Source organism: Ambystoma mexicanum, chromosome 11 (assembly GCF_040938575.1).
Source record: "Ambystoma mexicanum isolate Mex_15411 chromosome 11, UKY_AmexF1_1, whole genome shotgun sequence".
Taxonomy (NCBI): Eukaryota; Metazoa; Chordata; class Amphibia; order Caudata; family Ambystomatidae; genus Ambystoma; species Ambystoma mexicanum.
In genome coordinates this window covers 704,545,473-704,568,830 of record NC_090934.1, presented here as the reverse complement: position 1 = coordinate 704,568,830, position 23,358 = coordinate 704,545,473, and positions in this window count along the sequence as shown.

Below are 23,358 nucleotides of genomic sequence, written 5' to 3'. Positions count from 1 at the left end.
GAGAGACGTTGTACATTAGAATGCATTTGCTTTTTATACACTTGGTGGGCACGATGTCCAGCCCCACCTCTGGTTAATATTCCATTTAATACATCACCGATCTAGGGTTCGTGCCAAGTCTCGAACAACCGCATATAACTGGTTTGCCTTTAATACATGTATCAACAAGCCTATCTAATAACTGTGTATTCTAAGATTTTCAATGCAGGACTTCTCAAACATTAATACAATGTAGTTAAACAGATGTTCTACGTTCAGTATTTGAATACATTGTTTCAACATATGCTCGTGGATTAGTTTCATTGCACGAGTAATCCTTTTACACACAGGTCAACGAAGGACAAGGTCTCAGTTCACGACCTCAACAAGTGGCCTGCAGGCAAGTTACATATTAGCCATGTACAGAGGTCAAGACGGCCATGTTGTATTCTGGAATTACATCGTCCACCATTTTAACTCACAGGGTGACTTTTACAAAGTGAATCCTAAAATGGCGGATTGACCTAAAATGGCGGCTTACATTGATTTAAGGTCAAGACCTTGCAACACTGATTCTTTTGCAAGCGACTTTCGGGCAGCTTGGCGTAGGCCAATATTCATATATTTATTGCAATAGGAGGCACGATATGATTTCTGTTTTGACAGCGCGAAAAACCCAGCTCGTGCAGTGTGTTCATAAGAGCTTGGAAGGTATGGTGCACTGCTTCTGGAGATGTATCCCTGACGAGCCAGTCGTCCAGGGGGCTGCAGCTGTGACTTCTTGAGGTTGAGCGAAAAACACAGCTCGTGCAGGGTGTTCATAAGAGCGTGGGAGGTAGGGTCCTTCAGATCCAGGGAGCACATCCAATCTCCCTTGCATAATGTCTCCGCTATCAAAGTTGGCGTAACCATCTTGAATTTTTGTAGAGGTAGGGAGAGGTTGAGGGTGGAAAGGTCCAGCACAACTCTCAGGCCCTCCTGGTTCTTTTTCTGAATGGCGAAAATCCTGCAATAAAAGCCCAAGCCTCTCTGGGAGGCTGGGACTTCCTCCACTGCCTGGCTCTCGACGAGCGACCGGATCTCCACTAGAAGAGTTGCTGTCCCAACCTGTGGAGTGGAGGAGGTAGAAGAGGCTGGGATAGGGAGGCAGTACCCCGTGGAGACTACAGAGAGGATCCAGGGGTCCACGGAATTCTGGCACCAAAAATGTACATGGAGAGGAAGCCTGCCCCCCACTGGAGACACGTGGACCCCATAGGGGGGGTGTCATGCCTTCTTTCCCTCTGAGGCTGCTGTGGCAGAGGGGGGACTAGAAAAAGCCCTTACTCACCCCACCCCCTTTTTGTTGCTTGCGCCGATGCTGGGATGGTGAACAGGCTGCCTGGACCTCCGCTCTTGGAAGCCGCGGAAACCTCCGTACGTACGCCCCTTCTCAGAGAGTTGATGTGACTGGGTGTACGGTTTGTGCGTGGTCTTTGCAAGAATGGATAAAAACTTGCCCGTTTGAGAGCGTTTTTTCTTTTTATCCAGCTCCTCGTCCGTTGTGGAGTGGAAGAGGTCACCCCCTTCGAACGGAAGATCCAGTACGCGTTCCTGGACATCTGGGTTGATTTCATAGCACAGAGCCAGGCCGCTCTTCTCATGTCCGTGGCAATACAGATGGCATGGCCAGTGGTGTCAATGTGGGCCACAGAGGACTCCATGATGTCCTGCGCCATGATTTTGGCCTCTGCCAATCCCACCTTGAATCGTGATTGGCTCTGCGCCAGAAGCTCTGGGAGGAAATCTTCAATTTCCCGCCAGAGCCTCTTGTTAATGGCTGCCAGCATGGCATCCGTGTTGGTTTGAAGCAGGTGCAAGGACGCGTTGGAATACAGCCTCTTCCCATACACCTCCAAGATCTTCTCCTCCTTGCCTAGCAGCGCCGCAGAGGAGGTTGAGGACGACTGAGGCTTGGAGTACAGTGATGCTGCAGCGATCACTGAGGAGTGCGGCTGAGGATGTGCCTATAGCAAGAGTGTATCCCCCTCCATTTGCCTGTACTTGGCGTCCAGGTGTTTATTCACCGGCTGGGCTGAGTGGGGCTTGAGCCAACCCTTCTTCGCCAAGGTAACTACATCCTTCTTCATCGGGATCCCCGTTCTGGTAACGGGAAGTAGCGCGAGGACCTCTGTTAGGACCCCCTCTGCTGGTTGCTCGACCTCAGGCTGAAGAAGGCCCAAGTACTCTGCCAGCCCTGCCCGATGTTCGTGGAAGGCCTTGGCTGAAGATGGCGTGTAGGGGTCCTCCTCCTCATCTGTGCCCACCTGCAGATCCGGAGGGTCCAACAGCGGAGGGGGAGTGCTAGGAGCCGGGGGCTGAGGTAAGGGGATCGGAGCCGGCAGCTGCGGAGGAGGCTGGTGCGGAACCACCTGCGCAATCGCCTGGGGGGGCGGAGAGGGCTGCTGAGGCTGAACAGGGACGGGAGGAGCCTGTGCTGCGGCCTGAGGCGCCGGTGGGACAATTGGAGGAAGCAAGTCCCTGATGGCGTCCCTCATCTGTGGAGATTTCATGAGCCTGAGGAACTTTTCAAAGAACCTGTGCTCACAGGCTGGATTGGTGGTAGGCGATACTGACGGAGTAGCGGGCGGCTGCTGGAGCCGTTGCGTGCCCTGCCCATATGGACGCAGCGGGAACCTGCCTTGCACAAAGTAAGGATAAGCTGTAGGCCACAAACCTGGTTGACAACAGTCGCCCTCAACACACGGTCCTCCGCCTGAAGTAGCGTCGGCCGGATGTCTGGATTTTCTGGCACGGCAGTCATCTTGTCGAGATGCCTTCCACATGCCTGCGACGTGTTGCTCGGCTCACTGGGCACCGTCCCGTCCAGGACTCTTGAGTGTGGATCATGGTGCCTACCCTGTTCCTCAGGCTTAGGCCAGGTAGGTGTTATGCCCCTGGCAGATCTGCCGGTAGAACTGCGTAAGGGCACCCCCTTGGACATGCTGCCGGTACTAGGGCGTAGCCCCTCAGGTGAAGACCCGGTTAAAGAACCCTGCACTCTGACCGGGAGGATCTGCAGATCCCTCAGCCTCTCGGCCGGTAGCTGGTACAGCCTCGGTACTTGTGCTGGTATGAGGACCTGTGCGGTCCCTCCCTCGTGGGCGAGACCTTGGGAAAGAGTATTCCATGCGGGGTGCACTGGAAAAGAGCGGCCCGACCTTGGGCTTGGATAGGTGATAGACAAAGTCCTTTAGGTCCTCTGGAAGCGATCTGTGGAAGAGCTTCGTCCACCTGGCTAGTCTGTTCTTCAAAGACCTCGAAGAAAGCGCGTTGCACGCGGTACAAGCTTGCCAGCCGTGGTCAGGGCCAAGGCACCGTAGGCAGAGGGCGCGGGGGGGTCTTTAGTCGGGAAGAGCCCGTCGCAGGATGGACACCTGCTGAACCCTGTAGAAGTTGACATGTGCCGGGGAGAAGCATGACGCCTGAGGACAGAGTATCTGAATGATAAAAAGACACAAAAAGACAAAGAGAAGAAGTATCCGCGCGTGGAGTTACATGGCCGAAGTCAAACCTAGGAGCGCTGGTGAATTTGGCCAGTTCCTGTCGACGCGGAAAAGGGGACTGAGGTGTGGGCAGCGCATGTTCCCAGGGCCGCACCCCCGCACACCTCTAAACTTAAAGGAGAAGGTTTTTTCTGGTGAAAAAGGTTCCGTCTCCTGTCCCTCGCGAGGAACGCCCATGCAGTATGGAGGAAAGGAGACGGGACATAAGAGTATGTATTCTACACTGCTAGAATATAAAGAATTACAAATTTGGCAGTATTCTGGTGCTAAATATGCTGGAATACCGCCAAACGATTACTGTTGACCCCAATTGGTCTGGCGGAATAACTGCCAGATTACAAGTGGTGGCATGGCAGTCCCCATTTATGGAGTCCATAAGACTCCATGGGGATTTTGGTGAAATTATTTCTGGCGGCAATTCCACCAACAGTAATTCTGCCCATTTTTGGCAGTAAAGCGGCAGAATTACTTCCAGCATTTTGCTGGAGGTTTATTCTCGGCCTCAGCACTGAAGATGTAGTATGGTGGTGGTGTAAAGTAGCAGTAGTTGAGTGCATCCAAAGTTTCTCTAGGCTATATCGTTTGTGACGGCAGTAGCAAGAGCATTTGACACCAGTGCCAAGGAGCTTTGATCGATTCCCACCTCTGTCAATGTCCTTAGGAATGGTTCTTTTTTAAGACTTTTTGGGTTCTTTTGCTTTGATGTCCTCAAGCTAACGCAATAAAAACAAAATACGACAATAATAGTATTTACAGTAATGCTGCAAGGTAACAAGGGCTATTGGAGGGGAGTGGGAGGGCGAAGCAGCGCAAGCAGAGCACCACTTTTGAATAAGGTAGTGGAGTAGGAATTTATTGAGAAGTCTGCTGCATAGTAGATTGTTTGTAAATAAAAAGTGAAAACCGTAAATTCATAATTAATGCATGCTGCAGATGTCAAACATAAAAAATAGTTCACTCAGAAGTAGCAATGGTATGCGGATTGAATCATTGGACACCGAATAGCTCAATAGTCACCAAATTGATGAGGTTCTCTGTAGTTCCTGGGGCTAACAACAGGGTTGAGCCCTAGTTTTGAGTCGATCACAGGTATACCAGGTAGGCTTTTAAACCTGCAGCCACCTCTATTACAGAGAGCAATGGGCATCTGAACTCCTATTTGCCTGAAAGGACACTTGCATGACACTATTGTCCCTGTTGCAGAGCGTCTGAGGTCAGGGCCAGTGCATGAAGGTGCGGGTGTTATCACCCCCATTAAATAGCAGCAGGTACTGTAAATTGTATAGTAAAATAGCAAGTAAAAGGTAGGCTCAAAAGGTTAGGGAAACCTTGCATCCAAACCAACGATTTTTGCTAGCAGAGCAAACGTTAATCTAATGACATGTTCCACAGATCCTAACTATTTTCATTAACTACCCCCAACTGTAACCTCAGTCGATGCTGAAAAGGCATTTGCCAGAGTGTCATGGGGAACTAGAAGTGCATTGGGAATCGATGCAAAATGTTTAGGGGGTTGAAGACTTTATAGTGGGAGAAATAAGCTAAATTGGTCATTAGTTCGGTCACCGGAAACGACAATGTCCAAGTTATACACTGCGCCGCCTTCCCCAAACCCAAATATTCCTTTTCTGCCGCCACAGATTACTGGACTTCGGAAAATGGTCACAGTTTCGGACTCTAATGGTCATTCCAGTTTAAAATATGTTTTCCATTTCAATTATATTGGTCACTTTCAATTCCTTTGTCAAAATGAGTAAGAAAACCGTTTTTTAAGGCTTGCAGCAAATGTCAGAGGACAATGTCCATCACAAACATACATGAGCGCTGCATTTGGTTTTTGGGCACTCTTGATAGTAAGCAATGATAGAGCAAGAAATCATAGACTTAGTGGTCTGGTGTAGGCCAGATGATGATGTCCCAGGAGAAGAGTTGGCGTTCAAAGGACCATATAGAAACCACCACACTCTAGCACTTGCACCGGACACAGACATTCAGAAATAAACAAGAAAAAGAAAGACAAGATTGCTGGCTCCACTAGGGATTGCTGCAGTAACAACCATATGCCATTGCAAGAGCCAGTGCCATCAGCGGCAGGATATTTTGAGTCCTTGCAGTGAGAGATGTTGGTTATGTTTGCTGAGATGTGTCAACAGCTGATGGTGCACACTCACACCATGCCTTTTTACAGCCCGGATCCAGAGAGTTTCAGCCATCACTTATGAAGAATCCCGAAGAGCCAGGTACTCTAGTTGCGGACCTTTTTGGCAGGGACACCTCCACTGACTCTTGAGTTAAATGCAGCAGCGAGGGTATGGTAGGAGCTGTGTGAGTGCGATTTAAAATTTAGGAGGTCTGGATCTGAAGACTTGACATTTCAAAGATAAGAAATCTGTAAAGGAGTTTGTTTTCCCAAACAATGTTTCTAGTGGATACTTCAGGTTACAAGGCCAATTTATCAAAAATACAGTGTATAGTTCTAAATGAGAGTTCAGAGATAAGATAGCCATGAAAAGCTGAAAGGTGAACAAATATAACAAGAAAGTGACTTGCTTTAAGAAAGTGTTAAACAAATGGAACAGAATCTCACTTGAAATCACTGGGAGACTAAACATTCTAAATATGTATATCCTTTGTGACGATTCACAAGGTGTCGTCACTTCTCCCCAAAGGGGAGCCCTTTTCCATGAGGCTACGGAGGTGCTGCCACTACCAAATAGTCCCCCTAAGGTAGCAGTGGTTTAATGCAAGAGGACCTCATGGGGAGGGACTCCCCTATTTGGGACAAGGACGATCACCTATGGCGCAGCCCGTTGAACCACGTCACTCCCCAACATTCCCTAGCCACCCCCTCCATTTGAGCCATTTCATCGAGAGTAAGCTCATGTATTTTTGTAGCACGTGGAATAGTGCCAGAACAGTACATACTAAAGCAAGATGAACACAGCAACCATGAAGAGTAACTAACTCTTAAGTACTTCCATGAGGAAACTCCCTAGAGGTATGAGGAATGCCAAAGAGACCTTATCTGCAGGTGTTAACGCTGCACCAGGGCAGAGTCCCTGAGATAAAAAGGAAAGAGAAGAAGGACAAAAGGAAGTCTGATCGCAGGGAAGCCAGCAGCCCGCTGGATTCCTGGAGTTATGAACTCTGAGCAAAGGCTGGAAGGAAGGCTACACAGGGGACGCCGGTGGCAGGCTGCAAGAGTCCATTTTGGGTCTGAGAGAAGCAGACCCAACAGCGAAGCTGAGGGGAAGAAGCAGTAGCGTGATCACAACAATGTGGACCGTCAGGACACAGAGCAGAGCCAAGACTGTAAGGAGCAGAGGACCACGAAGGTGCACCAAGACATTGGAAGCTACCAACAAGAAAGCTCATCCCAGGAAGGACCGTTGACATGCTGCATCCCACGAGAAGGTAAAGGGAGGCACAGCAGACCTGGTAAGGATGCGAGGGAGGCAGTGAGAGGGACACAAAATAATGTTCCTCACCGAAGTGCCAGTTATAGGGCTATTGGGGAACTGAACTGTGTAGAGTGCATTAGGTAGGATCTCCCCTGTCAGAGTAGTAACAAAATAGATACTAGACACAGCAACAGTGAACCAAGCATCCAAAGATAACTTCTCATCACACTGGCAGACATAAGCCCAATGACCACCAGAGAATGGTCTGGGACCCTACTGAAATTGAACCAAGCATACAAGGACAACTTCCTCGTTGAAGTGGGCGAAAGAAGCCCACCGACCACCAAAGAAGGATCTGGGAGCCCAAAAACAAGGGTTCTGAGACTTGAGGAGAACTTCCTCTACAGAGTGGCAAGGATACGTCCAGTGACCAGCAAAGAAGGGTTTGGGATTTTGGTGGTACAGAGAGAGGGTGGAAAAACACACATAAAAGGTGTAAGGCACTAAAAATAACTTTTCAAATATCAAGAGAACGGAGTCATTCTCCTGTGCCAACACAAACCCCCTTGGGACATGCCTGGGAAGGGAGTCATTCCCCTGACATTTTTGTGAACTGTGCAAAACCAGTACCAGGACAAGGCAGTCATTTTCCTGGTCTATAACGTGGAGTTGTGCAAAGATTGTGTGAATTTTTAACATCACCCAAATACCAGGAGATAGGAGTCAATCTCCAGGGGAAGGAACTTTCGTTTGGATTATAGAAGTCTTCAGTTGTAGTGTAAGGGATAGAAGTAGGCTGTGACACAGGACGGTGGACTTTGGTTTTGACAGACATTCCTAGGGATCCTCTAGTATTAATTTGAGGCAGAGACCCCTCTTAGATGATAGGAATGTTGAAGGTCTTTCTTTTATAAATAAAGGTTTCTAACCACCACGCCACCTTTGCGTCAGCTTCCTTATTCAACACCCTTACATATGGTGTCAAGTGTGGGATCTTACTCAACTGATATAAATTTAGGAACTCCAAGAAGTATATGGCCAGAGCAGGAAGTGATTTACCACCCATAGGATCCCTAGGGATAAACCCAGTTTAAAATAACCTACCACTAGTACTCACTTAAAAAACCCATTTACGGCCTCCCTACCAGGTAGTTCAGATGGTGGCGAAGACCCTGAGGAACCTATCCAAGCGATCTCAGAGGTGTTAAAACTGGGACCACCACCTGTAGAAATCACTGACTCTTCATCCAATCGTTCAAGGACCCTGAGTGAATCTTCAACGTCCCTTTAGTCCCACGGGATAGAGTCCTCAGACGAGTGAGAAGAAAACAAGGAGGCAGCAACCCAGGTAGAAGTATAAAACTTTCTTTTATTTAAAGAATATAGTACAGTACAGACAAAGCAACAAACAAGGACTTAATTGTAAATTAAACAAAACTGTCTTCTTGTGCCCTGGGGTCCTCTCAGGTTGACTCGCATCGCTACTTTAGTTTGGGCTTAAAGGTGTTCCCATCCCCCTTGACCCCCTACTGTTCAGAGGCTCTCCCCAAGGTCTTAAGCATAGGCTTAAAGGGTTTATCACAGCCATTGTCTCGGTTCTTTCTAGGGACTTTTCTGTCTATGTTCTTCAATCTTTCGTTTAAAGGGTTTCTGTGCCCTTATTCTTAGGGCTTCTTGGGCTCCCTTCACAGAGGTTCTCAGTATTAAGTTTTAGGGGGTTTCTGCACCCTTTGTTTCTGGTCTTCTCTGGGTCTCCTCCTTTGCTCGACTTGGATAACAGGGTTTGCCTCTCTTGCGATTTCCCAAAGGCAGGCAGAGTCTCCATCGCCGCCCAAACTCGGGGTCCAGACTCCTACCGTCTTATCCAACCCTCTGGTTCTGTTCTTGTCTTTCTCCTCCTCAACGTTATGCCATGTGCTCAATCTCAATCCCACAATCGGCTTGAATTTTTCAGATCACATCTGCACTTCTTCCCCCTGCCTAGACCAAGACCTCACCATTCCTGCTGACTACAACTTGCTAGCCTCCTGTACTTCCTCCTTCCGATGTTCTCCTCCATCCTCCTCCCTTTGTTTTGAAGATGCCTTGTCACTCCCATGCACTCCAATCTCCTCTTCCAAATTCCCTCCTTGTTTTCCAACATCCAACTTGTTCCACTCTTCCACCAATCTCCGGGCGTGCTTTCCAGCTTACTCTAAGCTTCTTCCCCGGCTCCTATTGCAAACTACCAGTTTGCATGATTGATCCTCTGAGCTCATTGAGCCCTCTTATAGGGTTGGGCTCCCTGTGAGGTTCTGACCAATGGTGTGTATGAGTGAGGGACTCTCACTGGCTGTGGCTCATGGATCCACCTGCTTCCTGGGGCTTTGGGGTTGGACCAAACATTTAAAAGTAGCATCCACCCTTTTGGATTCTACTGCTCTCATGGCGTTCAGTTGGTGTTGGGAGCGGTTTTCCACAGGCACCCTGCGGCAAGGTAAGAAAAACAAAAGCATTTACAAATGTATAATTTCCCGCTTTGCGCTTTTGGACTTAGTGCTGCCAAGAAAAGAACTTGGCGTCAATGAGTAAGGCTATCTCACTGAATGAGTGCTATGGGAACATTTACTGTATCTCAAATGTCTGTATTACCTGTGAGGTTGGTGAAGGCTTGTGGCTTGAAAGCTGTAAAAAAATCTATTGAGCTGGGTGTTCCTCAGACAGCTCTTTAAGATGAGTAGCAATACCCTGGAGATGGATGGGGATGCAGATTTTATTCATACATCAATAATCAAGACGACACAAATAGCTTGGCAAAGTTAGTCTGTTTTAATGTCAAGTATCTAAAACAGGGAGTACAACAAACATCAGCAATCGCTCGATACTCTGACTCTACTTACGTCATTAAAAAATCAGGCTTTTGTACCCAACATTGGTCACCACTGACGTTTTGACCTGCGTCATTACCAACGTCATCCTACGTGGCAAACTACACAAACCTAACGGGAAGTGGGATTGGTTCTAAGTGAATAACTGAGCATAGGTTCCATATTTGCATAGGGTAACAGAGAGAGGTAATTGGATAGTTAACATCAGGTGGGGCAACTAAGCCCTCCCTTCAAAATGGCCACTATGCTCGTCACTAAATGTACGACGTCCCATTGGAAACACATACACTATAAGACTCCTAATTACACGGTCCTCTACAATTGGTTGGCTTCTAAACCCTGTCAGTACTTTTCCACCTACGTTAGCAGCACACAGACTGAACAACCAGGTGCGGGTGAGCTTGTTTTAGCACCAGCTTCCCACCAATTAGCATATCATCCATCATCACCTTAATGGTCCAGTGTCAATTAGTGCTTTGAAGTTGGCCTTGAGTTTGTACTGTTCTGAGAATTTTTGAGTATAGGCACCAGCCAGCCTCCATGCGTAGGCGTGATCATCTCAATCGTCCAACTTCCTTCTATCACGTGACTGGACACCATGAAATTGAGCATTTTCGTGCATTTGATTTTTATTCTTCAATAGTCCTCTGACGTCTTTTGTTTTTGCTCGACCTCTCTGAACAGGAACTTCTGTTCTTTCACATTAATTGTATCCAATGTCAGCCAATTTCCGTTTGAGAAGACCTTGGCTTTCTTGGTTCAGTCAACTCCTTAGCTTAACTTTTATTCTGTTTAATTCAATTGCTTTTCTTAACTGTGACACTGAAATGAAGCCTTCTTGCTTTGTTCGGTACTGCTTATATGCGTAGTGGAAACATCCATCCTTACTTGTCCATATGTTTCTATATATGTATTTGTTGGCGCTTGCCGCGGTCTAACTATTCAAAAGCATGTAGCTAGCTTCATGATTGCTGCTTGCGTTTTCTTGCATCTCTACACGTTTAAACTAAGTATTTTCATCAGGTATGTGGCATAGGTTTCTTCATCTTGATCCCAAGATGTCACTTATCCTTGGTACTTCTTTGTTTTTATGAATTGTCTGCCTCTCTGGTCTGGTTATCTTTCTATATGGTGTCGATTCAACTTTGTATGACGTCACCATTCATCTTTGCCATTTAGTTTCTCTGCTTCTTCAGGAATCTTGTTCAGATGGGCATCATATTGTCTTGTATGCAGGTATGGTTTCCTCAATTGGTACTTTACCTCCCATATTCTCTTAGGTATAGGTATTCTTATGGGTACTGCACAGAGTCCACGCTCTTTTCTTTGCTGGTTTAACTTTTCAGTATACGTCACATATTTTGGTTCATACTTTTCAGGTAATGTACAAGGGGCAGTTGGAGTGAGGGTACGTGGCTCCTGCTCTACACTACCCCCGTTGGGTGATTTATTGACCACTCTCACATCATCTTTTATATATAGACATCCTGGTATGAAGAAATGCTTCTTAGGGATCCATATTTTTATGACTCCATTCAAGCATCCAGATGATTTCACATGCTCATCCTTGTTCCATGTCATGAGCATGCACTGTCCACTTGGACTGTAATAGATCCATCTTCCCACATACTTCTTATGGTCCTTTAGATACAGGAACTTTGTTCCCTCAGGTGCATGGATACTGGCTTTTACAAAGTCTCCGATTTCTTCATCAGTCAGATCTTTAGGCTTCCATCCTGGTTTGACATCAATCATAATTTTCATCCCTATGGCTTTCTTTGCTGTCTTCTTGCACCGAGAGATTATCTTGATCACACAGAATCCAAGCATCACTAATAATAACAAAGCTCCAAGAAATTTGAACATACCTGCTATCCATTGTGGAACCCACAAGAAGAGTGATCCAAACCAGCTGCCATCAGCAATGTCTTCTATCATCTGGCCATGGAGTTTCGTCAGCATGTCTATGGCTTCTGCCAAGATTCCATTTTCGTCATCATGAGAAGGTATAAATGTGCAACATGATGCTCCAATTTTAGCACAAATACCTCCATCCATAGCTGTGATCATGTCCAGGACATACGTGTTCTGGAGAGTTATCAGTCATCTCTTCTCTAATTGCATTTAATCCCTTTATGGTAGTATTAATCGTCTGCAGCCATTCCCATCTGGTGATCTGAAGCCACTTGGTATTTGCTCCAACCTGGATCCTTGGCATGAAGATCAATGTGAACACTGAAAAAGTCTGGCTGAACAGTCTGTGTTCATATGGAATAGCATCAAAGGCTTCTATTGATTTGGCAGAGAAATAGTTCGCTCTCTTTATTCGATTTATCAGCTCCACAGATTTCTTCTTCCTCAGATGACCATCTGCTTTCAGGAAACTATTAATGTTCAGGTCACCTTTGGGAATCCCAAAACACAAGAGTAATAGGGGATACCAGGAATATCTAAGTACTGTGACCTGGCCTGGATTAAACATATACAAAGTTAACAAAGAAGGTCAGAGTACTGTTGTGTTCAAGTGGCGAGTCCCAGTGTAATGTACATGTCTACATAATCCTAATAGCTTCACGATGCACAAAACATCTGTGGAACAAATGCGTCTATCAATAAACCAAACTCTAAGGTGAAACAAATTGAATTCAACCTAGTAGACGCTCAAATATAATTAAATATTTTTATTAACATATATTGAGGAAATCACTAAAAAACGGATTTCTTAATAGTAAAAACATACGTCAATATTGGTATCAATAAATGTGTTAATCAATCCATCCATTTCATCATTGGATTGACTGGATACATTATTCCCATCTAAAAACCACAACAAACCACACTTCAACCACACTACATTCATACTCAAACCATTCAACAAATCATTCTATTATAACAAATATTTAATCAATAAAAACAAACATACTAAAACGCAATTATACAATATCTAGTCCATTGTTAGTATGAACCATAAGTTTAACACCACTGAGCCAGTTTCTTGTTTATATAGTCTATTCTGACTCAGGTGAATATGGCTTGAAACTGTTCACAAATAACAATACATTCCCCGACCCGACATGTTTCTTTCTGTTTAATATTCAGTAAACAGAAATTCTTCAGGGGTACTCTGGTTCAGCGAGGTAGCGTGGAATATAGATGGAAAAATGAAGAACATATAAAATACACCAGCGGAACTCACCTAAATACAAACATGAAAACACAACATCAATCAGGCTGAATGCTTAAGTTTCTAGATTTATCATTACTACCACCGTGCTATAAGTGAACGGGGTGTAGAAAAAGGTTATTAATACCCTACATCTTCTTCTAACCAAGGGAAAAGCAAATGGACCGTGATCCAGAAACCTTGATATAAACACCACGTTAATTGGTGCATCCAAAATATTATCACCATCACCACCACCTCGTGACACCTTCAGATATCCAGAACTACCATAGTCATGCCTCACAATGAGGTTAAACCTCATGTGACCCAAAAAAGTTTCATAGTCAGGAAACAAGAATGTGAGAGAATGCATAAAACAGGGGTTGTTTCAGGTCAAACACTCACGATCACTCTTCTCTGACTTTGTCGGGTGATAACATTGGTGTGAATCAAACCCGAGGACAAGCAACCGCCGAAGGATGGAACAGCGTGCAGTCCCTAATTGAGTGGAAGAGCCTAACCTCGTAGACTCTATGTGTGAGTGGTAGCAACTTCTCTCCAACCTGGAAACGCAAAGGCGAAACACAACCAGTTACCAAACAATATAGCGCTCCAAGGAGGAACAAAAATGTATATTATTCCACAGTAACATGGTATCATGAGGACAAATCTGTATCAAATTGGTCCCTTCATAGTAACAACACCCGACATACAACTCTATTATGTGCGAAAAATGCTTGTATGACCCGGGCTTACCTTTATTGAAAAAATATGACGCTTTCCAGCATGTGCACATGTCACGACCGTCTAATAGGACTCGTCCCATAGGGTAGCGCCAGACGCAACATTTTAATTAGTCGTGACCTTGGAGATAACCAATACTGTAGCAGGAGAGGAAAAACAAAGCGAAAACCAATCAGACCACCAGAGCGTAACTCTAAAGTGCTCAGTTCATTTGCTTAAATCATCCAAATGTGTATAAGGTGCACCGTACGTATTTGTACTAACAAGACTTTAAGAATAAGTGGCCACTGACCCGTTCCCGCACTTACGCGGAATATAGGACAGTGTCGGTAAATTCACTCGCATCACACGCGGGGAAAGGGGAAGTGTTACGTGCTCCCTTTATGCCAAAATATTCATGGAATGAGGAGCACAGGTAGATAATACGACCATAAAAACATTGTAAATAGCCTCTACTACCAAAGACATCGCGGACCGGAACCCAAGCTCTGACCCTTCTTACCTCCGTAACTCTCCAGTTTGCAACGTGGGTGGCCGTGACGATCAAAATCAGCCGGCATATCCAACGGTCAGGCTACACGGTTCCGGGTAATATACGTGCTTGGGTAATCATGTGACAAGCATGCAACGTAAGATGTCCTAAGGGTACACGCCCTCAAGGCTTCGTGCAAGCTCGGCAATCCCACCAATTGATGAAATCTCTCAATGTCGGCCGTCAGACAGGAGCAAGGTAAGTAAAGGTCACAATACTCAATCAAAAGAAACGCTATAATTAAACGCACAGATGCTGAGACAAACTGGGCGTAACCATACAGAAAATGCTGACACATGAAAACTCATGTGGCAGTGCGTTGGGAACAGCACTTCCCAAACCTGTGGTTACTCAAAGGATGGAATGTACAACAAACCACCAATCTGGTCACATTTAAGGGGAGAAAAAGATCTCAACCCTCAGTTGGGCAACTATGTAAGCCCAGCTGGTTACCAAAGTGAAACTCAGACTCTAAGGTGGTTTGCAGTGTAAAATTAAAAATTCCAACCAATCGCCTCATTTAAGCCAACCACATAGCTTTTACTCCAAAAGATGAGTTTAGTCTCCTCCCTGGATAGAGTATGTTTATCCGCAGAAATGTTATTAGTAACCGCAATCTTCTTAAGTATTGTCCATCTCAAATCCTCACAACTGTGATTCCGCATTATAAAATGCCCTACCATGGGTGCTGTTAAAATTCCTTAATCTAATACAGCTTTTGTGTTCGCTGATGCGGACTTTAATTTTTCGTTCGGTTTTACCAATATAAATCTTATGGCAGGGACACCAGATGGCATATATGACAAAACTCCAATTACAATTCGTAAACCCTCTTTGCTCCCAAGGTCTGGAAAGTCCAATATCCACCTCAGTGGTTCGTTTAGTGAGGGGACAGCAGACACACATGCCACAAGGGGCATGTCCTCTTACTTTCGGTAACCCCCACTGTTGGGTAATGGTGGCTTGTTTGTCAGACTTATTACTAATATCGTTTCTACACACCATTTCTTTAACATTGCGTCCCCTTTTGAAAGCGCACCGTGGAGTCACTACGGGTATCTTAGCGTGTGCTAGAAAATGCCAATGTTTCTTGACAATCTTAACCACATGGTTGGAAAGATGGTTAAAGGTACTCACAAAAACCAGTGGATCAGACTCAGAAGGACTGGTTTTAGGTCTGTATTCGAGCAAAGCCTCCCGATGATTACTGGAGGTTCTCTTCAGTGATCTCTTCACAATTTTCTTGGGATATCCTCGTTGGATCAGATTATGACTCAAATTGGAGGCTTCCGACTCAAACATCTCTTTCTCACTGCTGTTCCGTTTGAGTCGCAGAAACTGCCCAAATGGTAAATTGTCCCTTAAAGCCTTAGGGTGAAAACTGTCATATCTGAGAAGGGAATTCCTATCCGTGGTTTTGTGGAATGGTTTCAATCCCAGCAAATTACTGGAGGGATTGGAGAAGATGGTTAAATCTAAAAAATCTATCTGTTCCCTATGAAAGTTCATAGTGAACTTCAAAAAGGGATTAATCCCATTTAACCACTGGAAAAAGGATTGTAAGGCGGTCTCATCACCATGCCAAATTAACAGTACATCGTCTATGTACCTCCGCCATAACGAGATACATTCTTTGAAGATATTAGGTTCACTGTAAACACTCATGTACTCCACATAGTCCACATAAAGATTAGCCAGAGAAGGTGCCACGGCCGACCCCATGGCAGTACCATGGACCTGTTGGTAAAAACGGCCGTCAAATTGAAAATAATTTTCAGTAAGCGCTAGCTCCGTGCACCATAAGATAAACAAATTCAGTGTCATACCGGAGCTGCGTTTGGTTAATACCAACTCTTCAATAACATCCAATGTGGACGACTGGGGAATTTTAGTATACAAAGAAACAATATCCATAGTGACAAGGATATCCTCGTGTGGATTAAAATGCAAATTCTCAATCAGCTTGATGACTGCCATCGAATCTTGAACATAGAACGTCATTTTACTGACAAACCCTTTCAAAAAGGAATCGGCAAATTTCGCTAACGGTTCCAGCACTGTGTTCGTGCCTGACACTATAGGTCTACCCGGAGGGTTCGATGGTGTCTTGTGAATTTTAGGCAGAATATAAAATAAAGGAACACTAGGATCCCTCTTCACTAGATACTCTGCTTCCTTCCGAGTTATCCAGTTCCTGTCCTTTGCCTTCTCAACTTTGAGGGCAATAATGTTCATCAAGCGTCCTGTTGGGTCCTGTTCGACAAGTTTGTAAAAGGTAGTACCTGAAAGCTGTCGTAAACACTCTAACATAATCTTGACGGTTCAGTAACACTATCGCGCCGCCCTTGTCGGCACTACGTATTACTATAGCTTTGTTATTTTTGAGGGAATCAAAAGCTTTTTTCTGTGCCGTCGAACAGTTTTGGAAAGCATACGGAGACTGGGTACATTCCAATGTTTCCAGATCTGCTAGAACCCTTCTCTCAAATACCACAGACTCTGGACTGTGGCTCGTCGTAGATGGACAAAAAGAGGATCGATTATGCAAACCGCTGTTCCTATCTTCATCCTCAAAGGGATTCTCATGAAAATACTGTTTCAAATGTATTTTCCTGAATAGTTCCTCTATTTCAACTCTTGAGACAAAACGGTCGTAGGCAATAGTAGGAACAAACCCAAACCCTTTTTCCAGGACTGATATCTGAACTGGTGTGGGTGTATATGAAGACAAATTAATTAATAAGCTTTGTTGCTCGTCACTGGCGGTTCGTAATCCCAGTTTTGTAGGTCCTGATCTAAAAAACCAACGGAGGGTTCCCTCCCTCTAGTAAATGGGCGGGTGTTTTGAGACCTACATCTATTGGGATTCCCACGACCGTTACCACGTCTCTGTTGTCTACCACCACCTCCACGGGCAAATGTATCTTCATCCGAGCTGTGTGAACTAAACGAGGTGTTGGTAAACCTCGCGTTTCTTTGCAGCTGGGATCTATGTGCCCAGTCATAATGTTGATCGGGCACGTACCCCTCTTGGGTATATCAGAAAGCTTTCTCATGAGAAAAATCTGTGATGTCTGTTTTGAGCCGTCTAATACGATCTCGTACTGTTGATTCTTTAAAATCGTTCATTTCACGAATGATCTCATCCAGTCTCTTGGTGTATACTTCCAATGACACCTTTGGGAATCACCAACGCAGGAACATGCACATTCACCAACGTGCAGATTCCTCCCCAATCTTTAGGCAGTCTGATGTAGGCCTTGGATCCTCAAGCCCAATAATGATCTATGATTACTGCTGTTCCGATATTCATTCCTGATGCGTCGAAGATTAGTCCACAGTTCTGATTCTCCTCCATTTTTCTTGTACCATTATTCCTGAAGCACAATTTGGAGCTCTCCAATGGTACTATCTGCAGGGGCCCTCCATTGTCTTCGACCCATGTCAGTAGTTTAGCACGTTTTGGCCATAATGGTTTACACAACATTTGTGCATTCTCGATTGTTGGTTGGTATTGGCCCATTATTAACCAGTCTCTGCATATTACTACTCCTTATTCCCAGCCATCTGGTGATAGAACAGTTCCCCAAATCTGCATCTGGCCTCTGTTTTTCCATCTAGCGGTGTCTTCTGTAGATTGTCCTGGAACTTTCAGTTTTTTATTTAATTCTCTTCTTATTCCAGTTCATTTTACTGCAGGTTTCTCAAATCTGATCACAAGATTCTTTGTCTTGGCATTGTTTTTTGTCTTTATATCTTGAACATAATCATCTTCATTTGGATCTGTCCATTCAGTTGCCCATTTGAGAGAGGCTGTTTGACCCATTAACTGGTCTCTTGTACTACAGAAAGCTAGGTGCACTATGCAGTGTGCAGTTAGGGCATCTATTTCAATAGCTATGACGATCTTTGACTTCCCCATGCTGTATGGCAGTAGTGCACATACAAAGCATTCCTCATCTGACGTCGTCCTTCCAACTTCTTTCATGTGTTGGTACCATATGTTGTTTCCCAAGTTTGTTGTGCTGTCCAGATAATCATTCAGTTCATAATTATCTTCTTGGGTGCTTCTTTTGGTTCTCAGACTCTTCATGTAGTTTTCTATGTCTCTAAATGTATCAACATAGCTTCTTCTGGCTGGTTTGTTTGCAGGAACATCTGTCCAAGTTCCCTATGTAGAAGAAAGTTCAACAAGTCTTTCTCTATCCATCTTTTTCTAGCAGCAGCTAATGATGGCCATAAAGATTCTGCTATAATCTCTATGCGTGACTTTTCTTTGGGACTTGTGCTTGGGCCTCTTGTCACTGGACCAGGTGTGTCTGCATGCATTGTCTGTGTAGGCCCAACCTTTATTAACTCCTTACTTTGCCTAATCCGCCGACCCTGTCTCCGGTGTTTAAAAGCATTTTCTGAAACAAGTGATGTGTGTGATTGGTTACTAACAACATCCATTTCAAGCTCAGGTATCTTCCCCTCTTTTCTTGGGACAGGAATAACTATGTAGGGTCTAGGCTGCCTTGTAGTTGCCACGCTCACCTTTTTCTTCTGCTCAGAAACATATACAGGATTCTTGGCCCCATGTGCTCCTATATAAAATGCAGTTGTCACTGTCAGTGAAAGCAATATGAGCATGAATACAATCCATGCGTAAATGACACAAAGGTATGTCACTTTGCAACATCTGCTTCTTGGGCAATGTGTGCGTCTGTTCTCATGGGGCAACACAATGTTACTGTTGAAATTCCCCATCTCGATCATTTGATGCTGAGGAAGGAAAAACAAATTTTAATGGCTCTGCATTTTAGATTGCTTCCTGGAAGCTGCTGTCTTCTCTCAGCATTCATCCTCACTCAACTATCTGTTTTCTGGATGCTTAAGAAATGAAATGACTATCTTTCTCTCTGGAACCAGTTTTTTCACCAGTCTGGATGCAAATGTTCCTTTATTGTGAAGAAAAATTACCTCTGAGTTCTGCTTCATCTATCAGCTCCCAATCGATGCCTCAAATCTGCTTCAGTTCAGATGACATGTTGCTTCCCTGTCAGCATGAAAAAAAAGTTTTGTCTTTTATTTACGTCCTCGATCTGTCCCTCGGAGGAAAGTTTCTACACCGCTCTGTGATTTCTTTCAGAATAGATGCTCACCTGGATGATTATACCTTCCAAGATTACATTCAAGTTTGCAGTGTTTCTTGGATCGCTCAGAAAAGCTACCGCATCCGTGTGTCTTCCAACAAGATGCAGGTATTCTTCAATTAGAAGAAAGCACACCACACTGACCAGTCTATGTGCTGCGTCGGCTGATAAGGGCATTTGTGTTTTCTTCACTGTACTCGGGCATCTTCAAGAATTCTTCAGTGATGATTATAAGCAATCTTATGATCTTCTCATTGTCAGAATCTCGAATGAAAGCTGGAATGCGGCAGGTTCTCCCCACCAGTGACGGATAAGTACGTAACACCAACTCAAAATACATAAGTATGTTCCTAGAAAGGTCATCATTGGGTAACACCATGAGCAGAAGCAAAAAAGAACTCTGTGTGGAAAGAATCGGGGTATTGTACCCTCTTCCAATTGCTGTATCCATGATCAGAATCTGGCATATTCTTATTCTTATCAAGGCTTTAAGTATGCCTCAGTCCAAAATCAATAAGCTACGGTGGCTTTAAGAATGCAGATCTTCCCTTAACCCTGCAACTAAGATGCACAGAGTGTTCGAATGTGTCCTTGGACCCTTTTATTTATAGCTCAAAAGGGAGTGTCCAAAATCAAGCCACAGTCCAGCTAAAGGGTTCTTTACACTTTACACTTGTCAGGTTATGCGTCGTCCTTCGTCATAGATCTCGCCTGAATGTGCTGTGGTTCTTCGACCAATGATTGTAGCTTCTTCGCGGAGGGGTTTCTCCAGAGTACATCTTTATATCTCCCAAGAAGATCCAAGCGCGCCTACTCTGCAATTTGACAGCAGATGGAGTTACGTCCTCAATGACAAAAGGACCGTTGAACCTGGGTTCGTCCCACTTTTTCCTTGTGTGGTTACGAACTAGGACCGCATCTCCGGGGTAAAGGTTGGGAAGATGAAATTCCAGGAGGTTGGGTTGTTGAAGCATCTCCTTCTGTGTTCTGTACCACCCTACACCCTCATCTCTGCAACTGTCCTGAAATTACAGAAAAACTGGAAGTCATACAGTTCAAATAGTTTTGGAATTCCAATCCTAAAACTTCTGATGTCGGCTGAGCATTACTTCTAACTCGAGATGGAGGCATTAAGGGTGTTCTCATTCACCTTCCTGTCACGATTTCGTGGGGCGCAAGATGGTGGTCAGAACCTGGTTGGTTCCTCAATGCATATAATGCCAGTGGTAGGCAATGCAACCACCCTTTCTTCAGAGTAAGCTTCAACTTGGCTATTATTTCTTTAACAGGCCGCTGAGCTTCTCACAGATCCCATTTCCTTGCAGATGATAATCTGAAGAAAACTTTATACCAAGCAACAAGCGGATATGCTCAAAAACTGTATTGACAAAATGAGCTCCATTATACGATCTCATTACCTCGCACACTCCCCATCTACGAAACACTTCTCGCACAAAAAATGTAGCTGCACAGGTAGAGTCTGAGTCTGTGCATGGACCTGCCTCTGTCCATCTATAGAAAGGACATACTACAACAAGCAAGGAATCTATATCCATTGCATACTTGTATCATGTCGATAAGCAAGTGCTAAAAAGGGCCATTGGGTCTTGGAATGACTCCCCTCACTATGGGCAGTGTATGCCCAGCCGTGAATTGTTGCCAAACAATACAGTTTACCATAAAACATGCAACATGTTCCATTAGGTTCGGCACAAACCAATCCTCAGCAATAGTTACAGCAAGATTCTCCCTAGTTGTATGCGCTGTGTAGTGTAGCTGTTCCAGTGCCACCCTTAATAAGGCTATAGGCATCACTGGTTTACCAGTGCTGTCTTGTCGCCATAATGCTTCAGAGGGGGTTAAAGAACACCCTCTTCGCTTCCATAGATTTTTTTCCTCTTGCGGTGCCTCCCCTTGGAGCTCCTTATCTGTGTTTTAGGCATATGATTATATCCTTCAACCACAATCATCATTTCATTCATCCTTTCATTCACATCAATGGTTTCAATATTCATCATCCCTGTATCTGTATTTGCTATGTGCGTGGCTTCAGCGTCTGCTGCTTGATTTCCGCACGAGATAAAATCTGTCCCTTTCGTGTGAGCTGTGCATTGAACGACTGCTATGCCCACTGGAAGTTGTAGTGCCTTAATAAGCCTGTCCAGTAAGGCTGCGTGCTGCACTGGCGTGCCGTCCGCTCGGAGGTAGTCCCCCCTTTTTTTATTTTTTATTTGTTCCTGGTTCTCAAGAACCTTTACAAAATTCATACAAGTACACAATATATAAACATTAAAAAATACATTCCATCAATCTTTCAGTGGGCCATCCAAGATGATGATATATAATTAACTTATTTACATATAAAAACACTTAAACAATCGATTTTACAATAAATACAAGTTAAAAGATATCAATGAAGTTATTTAGGAGATATCGACCAAGTTGTTATCTTGAAAGTGCACAAGTGTTGCTCAATACAACAATACCTAAACGTATGTTAAACGCCTTTGAGGGCCATTATTAAACATAACATTGTATTCATGGTTACCATATTTCTCCATAACTCATCATTTCCCAATTCAACTTCTACTACTTTTAATAGGCGTACCAGTGCATAAATTAGGGGGTAATGCTTCTGAAGCATTACCCTATTCCAGAGAAATTCAGGTGCATCCTCGAATTCAACATTGACAAATGTCATGAATAATCTTCTTACAACCTTCAATTGCCTGCATTCGAGGACTGGATGCTTTAGTGTTTCATTAGGTTCATCATACCCAGGGAAATTACATTTGACCTCTATTTTATTGGCCATTGATTCACCCCAATACTTGGTCCGTTCCCTGGTGTAAAATTGATTGTTTAAAATGTATATAGTACATATGTGTACTATACAGTAGCCCCTCTTTTCCAGCTCGCTAATCCTGCGTGCACCGTCAACGTCACATAGGCGGAGTCACTGTACATGGTTACTTGCTGGTCTGCATAATTCTCAATCGTGAGTATCAACGCCAATAATTCTGCAGCTTGTGCTGAATAATGAGATGGCAATCGAGTACTCACAAGCACTCAAAATTCTCCATTTGCCAGATGTTTCACCACAGCGGCACCTATGTATCTTTGCCCATCATTTTGATCGATTCTCGAAGACCCGTCTGTCATGATGCCTACTCCCGGAGCGCCAGGCCAGGCCCAGCACCCCCGGAAGCAGGCATCATGCCCTCGGGTAAAAGCCCAGCGGCCCCTTATAGGGGCTCTTTGGACTCAGTCCTGGCGCCTTTGGTGCCAGGCTCATGTTGGACATCAGTCCTGGCGCCTATCATAAAGGGAGGTGTTTTGTGCACTTACCTGATGCAGACCATGCTGCACGCTTCAGGCCTCCCTGAGACCTGAAAGGGACTATTTTTTCATAGGGACTATTTTTTCACTCGGGCGTGGCCAGGGAAGGATACATACCTAGTTGGGGAAGGATACATACCTGGCACTTCTTTGGAGGCTATTTAAGCCACGCCCAAGCAGCAGCTCATGCTTCGCGTTGTTCTGCTCCCTGCAGCTTAACGCTCACCGTGTCTGCTCCTGGACTCCAGCTACGCCCGCCTCGAACCTGGAAGACCTGCAAGGAAGGAAGAGAAGAGAAAGGTGAAAAGCAAGGACTATTTCAAACTTCTTACCTGCATCCGGAATCTTCTCGCCAGCATCCCTGAAGAAAGACTTCCATTTAAAAGCATTGCGTTGCTCGCTGCAGCGCCACGCTTCACTCACCTGTCCTCGAGACATCTCCCGGCTCCATCGCGGCTGTCAGCATCGGAAGCCACATCTCTGCACCTAGGGGAGAGAGGAAGAAACAAAAGGTGAGCAGAAGGAACACAGAAGGAAAGCCTGATTAACATCCATAATACTTACCGGCTTTTCTTCCACATTTCGGGTCGGCACCGCCCCGTTGGCAGGTACCGTACCCCGGCCCCTATGGGGAAAGGACAAGAGACATTTCT